At 44.3% G+C, this 10,333-nt stretch overlaps 1 pseudogene across 1 annotated transcript; it reads left to right on the top strand.

Annotated features, from left to right (window-relative positions):
- Positions 1–991: 991 nt before the first annotated feature.
- On the top strand, positions 992–2,673 carry LOC307099030 (phospholipid-transporting ATPase IK-like; annotated as a pseudogene). The gene is made up of 2 exons: positions 992–2,224; positions 2,287–2,673. The product of its transcript is annotated as a phospholipid-transporting ATPase IK-like (transcript).
- Positions 2,674–10,333: the final 7,660 nt, after the last annotated feature.

The raw sequence follows: 10,333 nt of genomic DNA, 5'->3' as shown, positions 1-10,333 counted from the left end.
TTGTGGTTGGTGCCATAGAACAAGGACTCCAACACCCACAAGACAGCCCTGAGGTGTGGTGGGAGCGAGCCTTCATGCAATTGGCAAGGTCACATGTGTGAAGAAACCAAAAGTCAGATGTACAACTTTATGTGGCACCTGAAGTAGGAGAGCCAAAAATACTCCCCCGACAGTGACGACATTCTCCAACGTAGTTTTAGGATCCAGAACCCAGACACCTGCTACAGAATAATTATCTGAGCCAGTTTTGACACAAAGACCATGAGGAACTGTGGCACTGTCTATTGACGAGAACCAACATAGACCAACTACTGAATAGGCTGGTACCCCTAATCTTCAGGTGCTGATCTCTATGTGGTGCTTGACCTTGGGCTTCTAGGACAAGGTGACAAAATTCAATGCTGTGCAAGCACCACTATGTGTCTGAGCAGCACATATACAGTGTGACCACCATCTCATCTTGCACTGTCTCATCTTCTGGCGCTTACCCTCCTACTCACAATCATGGTGCCCATTGCCATGGTCATCATAGACAACAAGTTCATCTATCTGGAGAATAGCATCTTCATCAATTTGGACATTCAGATAAACTACGAGCCCCAGGAAATGCCTGCCAAACCCCACAGCACCAGCATCAGTGACCAGCTGGGCCAGGTGGGGTACATCTTCTCAGAGAAGACAAGCACACTCACATAGCATTTCATGGCCTTCAAGAAGTGCTGCATCAATGCCATTGTCTAATGCCTAGATGAGGAGGAGGCCCTATGTTAAGGAGAACACCTACCTCTGGAATAAATGTGCTGCTGGGAAGTTCCTCTCCCAAATTTCAAGGTTCCTGAGTGATGTGCATAGCAACAAGGACAGGATAGTGCTGGAGTTCTGGAGCCTGCTGGCCATCTGACACACAGAGATGGTACAGGAGAAAGACAACCAGCTGCAGTACCTGGCAGGTTCCCTTAATAAGGAGGCGCTAGTCAAAGAGGCCTTGGAATATCTGCTCTAAGCCTGTGGCATGCACACAGTATAGCATAACAGTGATGTAACTGGGGACGAAGTAGGTGTACCAGGTCCTGGCCATGATGGCTTCAACAGCATCCTACAGTGGATGTATGAGCTTGTCTGAAACCCCTACAGCTCTATCTTCCTCTACATCAAAGGTGCAGACAATGACTGTAAACTTTGATCACTTTTGTGAGAAAGTCTTGACAGAGTGGACCATGAAGAGGCCTTAACCTCCTTAATGGAGCAGACCCTTCTCATGCTGTGCCTGGCCTGCAAAAACGTGGATGAGGTCATGTATGAGGACTGGCGCCAGGGACAATAGGAGGCCAGCATCCTTTTTCAGAACTGGGGCCAGGCTCTGTACCAGGTATACGAGGAGATAAGTAGAACCTCCAGCTGTTGAGAGCCATAGCTGTTAAACTCGGGCTCCATGATGGAGTCCTTGAAACCATCCAGTGTGTCAAGCAAGGGTACTCACAAATTTGGGTACTCACAGGAGATAAGCCAAAGAAGTCAAGAATATTCACTCTGCCTGAAAGCTGCTGTCCAAGGACATGCCCATTCTGAAGGAGAATGAAATAGTTCAGAACCTGGAGGCCTACTGGGAGAGCAACAAAACCTGCCACAGATCAAGATGGCTGTGGTCATTAATGGAGAGTTTCTGAACAAGTTGCTGCTGTCCCTGAGCAAGGAGCCCCAGGAGAAATCCCTAAGGTGTGGCAGGAGCAGGCCTCCATGGCACTGGCCTCAAGATGCCAAGTGATCATCTGCTGCTGGGTGCTGGCTAATCAGAAGACCTTGATTGTGGCGCTCGTGAAGAAATACCAGAACCTGGCAAGAGGTCTTCAACAAAGTCAACATGATCAAGACTGCGAACATCATGTAGGGGTGGTGGACCAGGAGCGAATGCAGGTGGTACATGCTAACCAGTTCTGCTTCCTGAGGCAGCTGCTACTGGTGCATGTGTGTTGGTGCTACATGCTAGTCTGCAAGTTCCTATGCTACTTCATCTAGAAGACGCTGGCAGCATGATGGTTCAGGTGTGGTTCACTTTCTACAGTGGCTGCATTTCCCAGCCTCTGTATGAAGGCTGGTTCCTGGCGCTCTTCAACCTGTTGTACACCATCTTCCCGGGTCTGTACATTGAGCTCTTCGAGCAGGACATGTGCAAAAAGCAGAGCCTGGAGTTGGCTGAGCTATACATCACTGGCTTCGCTCTTTGGTTGGTCACGAAATCTCAGGAGAATATGGCCTTGCCTGCTTCATTTGAAAGTTCTTGTGGAGATCCCCAGACTACTGGGTCTTCCTTCAAACCATTGCCCATGGCAAAACAACTTCCCTGGTCAACTTCTTCATGACCCTGTGGATCAGCCTCATTATGATGAAGCTCATAATCATAATGAGGTATTGGATGGTCCTATCTGTGCCATCTTCTTCAGCCTCTGCTTCTACATTGTCATATCTTGGGACAGCATGAGCTTTTGGCTCTTCATAATTCTCCCCCAAAACCTTCCTGTTTCTGTACGCTGACTGAAACGTATTGTCCCACCCCTCCATCCTGCTAGTGATCCTGCTGAATGTGTCATTAACCCCCTGCCTGTACTGACCTTAGGTGTCATTTACCAAGTCCTCAAGAAGGCAAACCCCGAGGAAGAAGAGAAGGCCCAATGAGGAAATCACCATGGAACCCTTGCCCTACCTACACTGGGATTCATGCACCCAGTGCTCCAGCCGGGCCTTGTCCCACAGGGAAGGCTACCAGACCTCATCACGCAGGGCACAATTGTGTGGACATGAGCATGGGTCAACAGCAGCACACTGGCTGATCACACAATCCCATCTGGTAAAGAATTGGCCCCAAACATCAATAAGTAACCCTCCTACCAGGAAAAGATGCTGTCCCTGAAGAAGAGGCACCAATCCCAGGCGAAGGTGTCCTCCAAAAACATGCAACCTGCATCTGCAGTGAGCTCCTCCTGGACTGCAGAGGGGCAGTTCTCTTTGACCAAAAACATAGCTCCCTCCACAAACTAGCAATCTGGGGATCTCCACAAGAAATTTCAAGTGAAGCAGGCAAGGCCATATTCTCCTGAGATTTTGTGACCAACCAGAGAGAGATCACCATCACCCAGAAAAATCCAGATGCCACTTTCTGAGAGCTAGCCACTGCCTTCAGGTTAGTCATCTTGAAAGAACCAGGCAGCATCCCTGGAGGAGGAGATTCCTTTAGAAAGATGTCGCTGCTATCCTGGAAGAGCTGGCCATACACCTGGAAAAAGGAGTCCCAGCTATGGCCAAGTGGCTCAGTTGGTTAGAGCAGTGGGCGGCAAACTGCGGCTCGTGAGCCACATGCGGCTCTTTGGCCCCTTGAGTGTGGCTCTTCCACAAAATACCACAGCCTGGGCGAGTCTGTTTTGAAGAAGTGGCGTTAGAAGAAGTTTAAGTTTAAAAAATTTAGCTCTCAAAAGAAATTTCAATCGTTGTACTGTTGATATTTGGCTCTGTTGACTAATGAGTTTGCCGACCACTGGGTTAGAGCATCGTCCTGTACACCAAAAGGTTGCAGATGGGTTTGATTCCCAGACAGGACACATACCTAGGTTGCAGGGCATGTACAGGAGGCAACTGATAGATGTTTCTCTCTCACATCAATGTCTGTCTCTGTCTGTCTCTGTTCTCTCTCTCTCTCTCTCTCTCTCTCATACACACACACACACACACACACACACACACACATGTGCACACACCTCTTTCTTTCTTTCTAGGTCTCTCTCCCTTCTTCTCTCTCTAAAAATCAATAAAAATATTTCCTAAAAATAAAAAAGGAGGGAGGGTACCAATTTCTGGGACCCACTCTACTCTGGTGGAAACTCTGCCAACAAATAGGGGAGAATAATCCACAAATGAAGAGCTGATGGAGATGGAGTGCTCACCCATGAAGAGGCAGCCGTCACCCATGGAGTGGCTGCCAGAGACCAGTGGGAAACAAGTTCCACATGTTCTGGTGGGGCAGCCACGCATCAGGAGGAACAGTGATTGCCCAGGCTCAGAAAATGTCAACCAGCAGGCAGGAGGCATTCATACAAAGACAAGAGCTTCACATCCTTTTATTTTTCTAATATACCAAGGCCCATCTGACCCCAGGGGTCCATGAGGCTCAAAAAGAAGAAGTAAAATAAAATAAAGTGTTTGAAATGCCAAAATGCTAAAGGAAACCAATTGTTCAATGGTAACCACAATTCATATTATCAAAGGAGTCTTTAAACATTAGTGTTAACTGCTACACAACATGATAGTGTGCAATGTGTAACATGAAGCAATTGTACCACAAAAATACTAAAATGATTCTAAAGTGGCAGTGTATCCAGACAGCTACCGTGAACCCAGTGCAATATGTAAGGATGGAAAAGGAAGAGGAAAGAAATCCAAGTTAATGCCTTGTCTTTGCAAATTGTTTTATATTAAATCATAAAAAGGGAATTACTTGCCTTAAATTTTAATAATATCAAGAGCTTTCTAATAAGGATAACACTTTAGTTCTCGACATTTTTTATGTGTTTTATTTTCTTTTCATGCTACCTACGTAGAAAGCTTATAAACAAACCATATTAAATGGCTAATTTAAATATAAATAATATAAAGTATCTGAATAGAGCAGAAATATATTACAGTCCATTCCAGGAAAGGCATCCAAACCAGCCAAATAACCAAGGGTTTGAAAGAAGGAGAAGAATGAAGGAAATCTTACTACATTGTATTCATTTAGATAAAAGTAGAAGGGCAGGAGACATGTTAAAGGCCAGGTTTTCTTTGATTTTCTTGAAAATTAATCTCACATGTAGGTGAAAAAATATAGCCATTCATAAGTCATGGAATCTAGGGCCAGCTGGAAGTTGGAGCACCTGTGCTATGGAAATGTAGTGTGTCTGAGTTTGTGTAGTAGTTGATGATTTCAGATGTTCAGAGCAAGTTGACAATGGACTGAGACTGTAAGACTGACATAAATGAGACATTGCCTGTAGCATCTAGTCTACTTGAGTGAAATAGAGACAAAAACAGGTCTGTGCCATAATGTATTTTTTTCAATGGCACCAAGACATGGTGAATGGAAAATGTATCTGCTAAACTGTGTTCACACTGAAACAAGATCCTCTTCCCAGCTCAAGTTGTTATGACAGAATTCAGTTCCTCACAGCTACAGGACACGAGTCTCACCGAGTCTGTCACTAGGGGCCACTCAACTCCTCCCACCACCTGCATTCCTTGCCACCTTCAAACTCAGCAATGAGAATCTCCATCAAGACAAATCCCTCTCACTTTTTTAATCTTATAGCAACAGAGGTCCAACCACTTTTAAGGGAAGACCTGATCAGGTGAAGCGCACTCAGATAATCCCTCCTAAAACCACTGGATTAGGGACGTAATTATGTCTGCAAAATCACTTCAAAGCAATTTGTGTTTGATTGCATAACTGAGAGAAGGTGAGTGTACAACAGCAAGTGAGAGATAATGGGAGCCATCTTAAAATTCTGAAAACCACATTAGTTCATTGTATGTATGCATGCAAATAACATTGGTTTGTGTGATGGCCCAGGTAGAAGTATTCTGTGACCACATATCATATCTCCTCCCTTAGAAATTAAATATACAGCGTGTTGGCTCAAGATGGTAACACAGGAAGATCCTGAACATACTACATAATAATCTCCTCTGAAAGAAACCCAACACTAGCTAAGTGAATCATATATATTGGAAAAATATTTTAAAATACACTGACACAGGAAGGAGAGGCTCAGACACAATCTTGCCAAACCCCACCCTCAGCAGAGCCACCTACAATTAGGAGGAAACTCATGATACCAAGCTTCTCTCTGAGCAATAAAGAGGTTTGAACCTAACGGTTAAGACCTGCAAATCAAAGAAGTGTCCCCAAAATGTATCCCCTCAAAATTCAGTGGGGCTTGTGAGCATGAGACCCACGAGGCTATAGCAGTCAGAAAAACTGTTCTTAAAGGGTTCCCACGCACAGACTCACCCACCCTGGGGCCCAGCACAAAGACAGCTGACTGAAAAGTGACCAGTCTTTGTGGGAAAGAGGCCTATTTGCTTATCTTAAGGGGGCAGCCTGAAGGGTGGGCATCTAATTTAATACCCATGTAGGGGCCTAGCTATAGGTGCATCCTAAGAGGCAGGCATCTAATGAAACACTCTAAAAGCTGACTGTGCATCTCCAGAGACCTCAGAGGGCAGGTACTATCTTCACACACTCCATCTGCTCGCTCCAGGGTCACTGGTACCTCCAGAAAACGAGCTGTGCGCACATCTGAAGCAGCCGCCCAGAAGACACCCCTTGTTGGCCTGGCTCTGGTGTCCAGCTGGGCTCATCTTTGTGGGCCCCCTAGGACTGTAATGGAGAAACAGTTCTTAGCCAACTACCCCAGCCACAGGTCATAGCATACAGTCAGCAGACTGAAACATATCCCAATCTTTCTGAGAAAGAGGACAATTAGCTTGTCTTCATAGCTGTGGCCTAAGGGGCAGGCTTCTAGGGGCTGACCAAAATCCTCTCCACAAATGGCAAGGCCAGCAGGCAGTATTTGGTGCCTACACTGCCCAGCCCAGGCTACTCTTGTCTCCTTTGAAGAAGCTTATGAAACATCCACCACTCCAGTTTTTATGGCTGCTGCCCAAAGGACATGTCCTTGAGACCATGGCCCTGGTGGTCAGTGGGCTTTGTTGCCGGAAACCAGTTTCAGCATGTCATAATTTCAAGAGTTTCATCAAAAGGTTGATGGAGGACTCTATGGCGTCACATGTGGAGATATTGTCTGTCGGGAGTGCTGAAGTGTGCATCCCTCTGAGGGATCATGTAGTTATGGCTGCTACAATGGGTGTTCTTGAGCCCACGAAGACGTCAAGCTTTACGCGTGGAGGAACAATATCCATCAACACTTCCTCCCTGTTGGCCGTATTTCCATTGCTCTATGAAATTCCATCCAGGCCTTTCGAGAAGTATATCAAACCAGACAGAGGTGTGCCTGGGAAAGATGGAAGAGCTGCAAGGTGGGACCACTCAGTAGACAGCGACCCCGAGGTCAACTTGAAAATTGTAAAAAATTGCACTATCTCTTATGTTCCATGTCGCCAGAAGACCACAACAGAATCCGAAAACGCAGATAAACAAAAGATTCAATACCTTATATGCCACCATGTTCCCAAACAAGCAAGCTCCTGCCATCGAGCTAGATCCAACTTTAGACATCAAGGGAACAGCCGATTGGATGAGTCAAGAAGGATTGGACCAAAAGATATTGAACTTTCTCTTGTTCATACCAAACGACAAGCTTCCTGGAAAGACCTCTCAAGCATTTATCACGCAACTTAAACTTTTCTCCACCTTCTCAGAGATGACTCCCTATGAGGTTATGAAGGCCTTAATCAATGATGGAATTGGTCATGTGATGACATTGAGATCTGTTGCAGATGATGCTGCCAAATGCTGCCAAATGTGTTTCTCCATAAGCTCTCTCGGAAAGAGAGCTTATGGAGAAACACACAAAGGAAAAGTTCCCGTATTTGAAGATCTTACGATTAGAAGGTCATGAACGCATTGTTCCGCAAGACTTTCCTAACCTATTCAAAGCAGCAACTCTTTGGAAATGTAAAAGAGATGGAACCTTAAGAGAATACCAGATAACAAAGGATTTGCAGTCTGAAGTGTCAGAACAGGACCTCGAGGAAGCATTATTGATGCCACCACTAAAGAGAAGAGGTACATCGAATGTAAGCTACGATAGTTTAAGAATTGTATATGGGATCAGTGCTGAGGAGATTGATAGGCTGATGGGCGTCTCTGTTTGTAACACTGAAACTGAACGCAGACCTGAGCAAACAGTAATGAAGGACCAAGATTTACCAGTGACATCCAGGGATCTTCGACAAATGATACAAACACTTGGGCAGCTGGTTAACAAGCAGGATGAAATTCTCAATCGCCTACCTCCAAGATAGATAGTTATTAATTTTGAGATACACAACTACCTCAAGTTTCACAGATTTAAGAAAAGAAAAAAAAAGGTTGATGGAACTTGGGGACTCAACAAGGGCTGAGTTCCATATGTTATCACCTGTTGGGAATGGCTGAAGGCATTTCCCCAAACCTGAAAAGGATGATTGTTTGCTGCCAGACAGCTCAGGGCATCGCAATCTACATGTTATTGCCTCCTACTGGCCAAACACCTGAACAGCAGTAGGCTATTCCCCAATCTGACAACGCTTCTGTACGAAACCCTACCCTTTGAACTGTATATCTCCATCTTGCCTTAGAACAAATTGTGTTAATAAAAAGCAAGGGGTCCTGAGACAAGGAGAACTTAGTTTCTTTAGCTAGGCTCCTCTGACCCCCAATGCCTTTCAAAAATTATCTTTTTATCGCTGGACTCTTACTTCAGTTACACACAGCCTTTCTCCAGATTGCTGACTCCTTCTTAATGCTGGAACAAGAACCCTGGCACTTTGTGTTCACAGGTTCAACTAGATGAAAGCCAACAAACAGACCTTTATTGGCTATAACCCAAGGCTCAGTATGGAGGAAACCCCCCCTCTCCCAGTATTCCCCTCAAAGAGGCACATTCCCATACTTTAGAAACTGCTGAGAGTCTGGCTTCCAATCAGCCTGAATCTAGATGCTGACTGAGGTTGTATCCATTGGGACATTGACAGGTCATGGCACACCTGCAACTATTGGGAGCAACTCCGAATAAAATAGGCCATTTGGACAATGACAAAGGTTTGAGAGGCAACCAACAGCATGAACAGGGCTGAATAATATGGTTCATCTCCTACATTAGGCCACTCTTTCAATATTGAGAGAGGTGACTATTTTACCTAATAGAAACATACTGAGTGTCAAGGAAAAATTGAAGAAATAAAGGAATCTACTCCATACAAAAGAAGATAAAAACTAAGAAAAGACCTAATGAAAGGGAGATAAGTGATTTAACTGATAAAGAGTCCAAAAGAGCAGTCATGAACATGCTCAAGGAGCTTGGAGAAAAATACATGAGCAAAGTGAGAATTCCAACAATGTGACATTACCAAACAGAAGTCACAGAGACGAAGAGTACAATAACTGACATGAAAAATGCAATAGAGGGTTTCTACAGTGAACTGATGAAGCAGAAGGAACAGCAAACTCATAGACAGTGGAGAGGAACTCATCCAATTAGAGGAACAAAAGGAAAAGAGTAAAGATAGCTTAAGGGACTCATGGGACAACATCAAGTGGACCAACATTCACATAATATAGGTCCCAAAAGGAGAAGAGAGAAAAAGGGGGCAAAAAACATATTCAAAGAAACAATGGATGAAAATTTCCCTAACCTGGGCAAGAAAACAGATATCTAGATGCCGGAAGACTAGAGAGTAAAAAAAAAAAAGATAAACCTAGAGGCCCTGGGGATGCAATGTACACCTAGTGCCTACAGTTAACAATAATGTGTTTTATATCTGAAAATTGCTAAAAGAGTTGATACCAAAAGTTCTCATCATAAGAAAAAAAAAATCTGTAACTATGGGTGGTGATGGATATTCAGTAGACTTACTATATGATCAGTGCCCAACATATACAAACAGTATATTATGTTGAACACCTGAAACTAATAGAATGTTGTATATGTCATTATATCTCTAAAAAAACATGAAGTACTTAGAGATAGAATTAACAAATTTGTGAAATATGTGTATGCTGAAAACTACAAAAAGTTGCTTAAAAATTACACTAAATAAAGACAGAGGGATTTTCCATGAAGAACTTGTAATGTCGTTAAAAGTGAAATTAATATTAAAGAAACTTAAAAATTATTAAATACTTTTAGTATGTTTTTCAATATAGGGTAGTGGTATGATTTCTCAATTTGCACATATTTCCATTTTGAAAGCCTGAAAAATGTTTCAGCAATGTAAAGCAAAACTCGTATATCCAGAATAGACTTCTTCCTTTATTCTACGTAAGAGAAGCATGTCAATTCACTGATTTTCTTTGTGCCTGTTATTGCCTCTCAAAGTAATTTATAACATACTTCGTGCACAGGGGGGTGGGGGGGTGGGGGGGTGTCCCTCAGCCTAGCCTGCACCCTCTCCAATCTGGGATCCCTCTCACAATCCAGGATTGCTGGCTCCCAACTGCTCACCTGCCTGCCTTCCTGATTGCCCCTAACCGCTTTTGCCTGCCAGCCTGATCACCCCCTAACCACTCCCCTGCCAGCCTGATTGATGTCTAACTGCTCCCCTGCCAGCCTGTTTGCCTCCAACTTCCCTCCTCTGCTGGCTT

This window comes from Cnephaeus nilssonii (genome assembly GCF_951640355.1).
Source record: "Cnephaeus nilssonii genome assembly, chromosome: 5".
In the NCBI taxonomy this organism is placed as follows: Eukaryota; Metazoa; Chordata; class Mammalia; order Chiroptera; family Vespertilionidae; genus Cnephaeus; species Cnephaeus nilssonii.
The sequence above is the reverse complement of the archived record's forward strand: the minus strand, read 5'-3'. Positions and strand labels throughout refer to the sequence as shown.